This window comes from Propithecus coquereli, unplaced genomic scaffold, assembly GCF_000956105.1.
Source record: "Propithecus coquereli isolate 6110/MARCELLA unplaced genomic scaffold, Pcoq_1.0 Scaffold173, whole genome shotgun sequence".
NCBI classification, from domain to species: domain Eukaryota; kingdom Metazoa; phylum Chordata; class Mammalia; order Primates; family Indriidae; genus Propithecus; species Propithecus coquereli.
The window spans coordinates 3,573,852-3,577,196 of record NW_012141969.1 but is presented as its reverse complement, the minus strand read 5'-3'; the positions used below and the strand labels follow the sequence as shown (position 1 = coordinate 3,577,196).

The window sequence follows — 3,345 nt, the reverse complement described above, 5'->3', positions numbered from 1 at the left end:
AAATTTTCTCCCATTCTGTAGGTTGTCTGTTTGCTCTTGTGACTGTTTCTTTGGCTGTGCAGAAGCTTTTTAATTTGGTCAGGTCCCATTTATTGCGCTGACCTTTTGACCTATATAATATTTTTTAAAATTATTTTCCATTCCTGAGGTAGTTCCCTTAGGATAATGGTCTCCAATTCCATCCACGTTGCTGCAAAAGACATTATCTTATTCCTCTTTATGGCTGAGTAGTACTCTATGATATATATGCCATGTTTTCTTAATCTACTTATGATTTGTTGGGCACTTAGGTTGATTTCAGGAATGAAAAAACAAACACTACTTGTACTCTCTAATAATTGGGAGCCAATTGATGGGCACACAGGGACTCAAAGAGATGTAAAGGTCATTGGAAACCAAGAAGGGGAAAGGGGGAGGGGTAAAACCTTACCTATTGTGAACACTAAAAGCCCTGACTTAAGCATTATAAAAGATATCCATATAACAAAAACATTTGTACCCCCTTAATATTTTCAAATAAATAAATTTATGAATATAAATGCAACCATTTTGAGTTAATCACCTGGATGATTTCTTATAGCAACCTATTTGAATATTATCCAAATGTGATTGTTACATAAATATGTTTTTGTGATGTCTTTAGTTATATTTAATATCACAAAGCTTTATTTGAATGGCAGGACTCCTGAGCAACTTCAGCATCTGTACCAGTGCCACTTTGAATAACCTTTTCACTTAGTTCCTAGATGTTATTAACTCACCAACCTCCACTTTCCTCCTTGTACTCATAATAAATTTCCCACTTCTCCAACAGCTGAGCACCACCTCCAAAATCTCAGTGAATCTTTCCACTTTTTCATCTTTCTCACACTTTTTCAACATATTCTTCACTCTTTTTATTCTCTCTAGTATCTTATTGCTGTCCCACATTCCTAGAAACACAGCTTTTTGAGAATCGAATATTTTTCCGTGCAAGAAGTAGTCCAAAGCCTGGAAGAAGTGGTAGTCAGTTGGTGCAATGTCTGGTGAATATGGTGGATGACAGAGTTTCTAAGTCCAGCTTCTGTAGTTTGAGCAGCGTTGTTTTTTTGTGACATGGGGTCTTGCAAGGCGATTGGCCTGTCTCTATTAACCAATCTTAGCTGCTTAATCACAAACATCCTCATCATTTTATACAATTGGTTGTAGTAGACATCCACTGTCATCGACTGACCAGGTTTCATCAAGATATGGTGGATAATACCAGCCCTAGACCGCCAAACAGACATCATTAACTATTTTTTGATGACTATTCAGTTCTTTCCTGTGTTTCAACACTTCATGTTTATCCAGCCATTGTGCCAAACACTTGCAATTGTCAAAAAGAATCCATTTATCATCACATGTAACAATATGGTGTAGAAATGACTCACCTTTATGTCATGACAGCAAAGTAAGGCAAGCTTTGAGAGGATTTCTGATGCTCATTTAATTCATGAGGACCCCATCTATCCAGCTTCTTTACCTTGCCCATTTGTTTCAAATGGTCCAATACTGTTGCAATAGCAACATCAAACCTTGCTGCTAATTCACACATAGGTTGAGATGAATTCACTTCCACTACAGCTTTCAGCTTATCATCATCTACCTTGGTCTCATGCCGTGAGTTAGCTACACTCCCAGCCAAAACGGGTCCCTTGGCAGGGTCATCGCAAGAGATATGGAAATAATAGAAATAGAGAATAGAGAAATAATAAAGAGACACAGAAACAAAAGTATAGTTATAAAGATGGCGGAGTCAGGGGACCTCCAGCATTCCCATGACCTTTAAGGCCACAAGCGAAGTCCAGCATCAGTATTTATTGATGCAGCGATCAGTTGCCACTGGTTACAGATTTACATAATAACAGATAGTTCGTTTAGGTTTTAAGTCTCCCAAAAAGCTTCTAGAGATCCCTCAATTAACTCTATCTATGTGAGCAAACAGTTACAGAATTTTTCTAAGATAAACTTCTAAGTCCTAAGATAAAATTATCACTTAGCAGAAAGGCTAAACAGAAATATAGAGCTTATATATTTCTTTATCTAGTTTCTTGTTGATTCAGACAAGTGATCAGGAGTGAAGCATGAACTGTCCCTTAGGCCAATTGTCTCTAGCTGCAGGTGACTGCCAGGCGGGCATTCTTTGATCAGTTCTCAACCTGTGACCTCATGCCGAGCCTTGTCTTACAGAGGCATCAGGCAGGCCTTCAGGTCTGAGACCAGCATCGCCATGCAAAATGCTCCCGATCAGTGAGATGCCCTCCTGAGGCGAGGCAGCTTTTGATCTATGAACTAACACGTTCACATATTCCTTCAAGGCAAAGCCCTGCAAAACTCCTGAAATCTTTTATGTCTCTATAGGCCAACGGTCTCACATCACCCACATGGCTCATTGTCAAGATTAAAATCACCGGAATGGAACTTCTCAAACCATTGATGTACTGTGCATTCATTAGCCACATCTTTTCCAAACACTTCACTGATATTTCGAGCTTTGTGAGCTGCATGGGTTCCATGACAGAACTCATATTAAAAAATAACACCAGGCCGGGCATGGTGGCTCACGCCTGTAATCCTAGCACCCTGGGAGGCCGAGGCGGTTGGATCACTCAAGGTCAGGAGTTCAAGACCAGCCTGAGCAAGAGTGAGACCCCGTCTCTACTAAATATAGAAAGAAATTGGCTGGACAACTAAAAATATATAGAAAAAATTAGCCGGGCATGGTGGCGCATGCCTGTAGTCCCAGCTACTCGGGAGACTGAGGCAGAAGGATTGCTTGAGCCCTGGAGTTTGAGGTTGCTGTGAGCTAGCCTGATGCCACGGCACTGTAGGCCAGGCAACAGAGCAAGACTCTGTCTCAAAAAAAAAAAAAAACACCAATTTTTGACTTATACATAGTTTCACAAAAATTGCTCAAAAATTTTTTTTGAAAGATAATCATAAGCAAAATGTGCATCTGAAGGAATGAGGATGTACCTTCACAATTAAAAAAAAACAAAACAAGAAGCATCAAAGTGAAATGTCAGAGATATCTAACAAACTTAGCACTGAAGGAAATTGGACATTCCATAATTAATAACCTAATAATTGTGGCTTCTTTAATTTATTTCATCAGGGTTTTGTAGTTTTCAGTGTACAAGTATTTCACCTCCTTGGTTAAATTTACACCTAAGTATTTATTCTTTTTTATTGATACATAGTGGTTGTACATGTTTATGGGGTACATGTGATATTTTGATACATGCATGCATGCATACAATGTGTAATGATCAAATCAAGGTTATTGGGATATTTATTGCCTCGAACATGTATGATTTCTTTGTG

At 38.8% G+C, this 3,345-nt stretch overlaps 1 pseudogene; it reads right to left on the bottom strand.

The window, feature by feature from the left end:
* LOC105808433 overlaps positions 1-1,576 on the bottom strand; it is a 3,295-nt pseudogene extending 1,719 nt beyond the window's left edge.
* Positions 1,577-3,345: the final 1,769 nt, after the last annotated feature.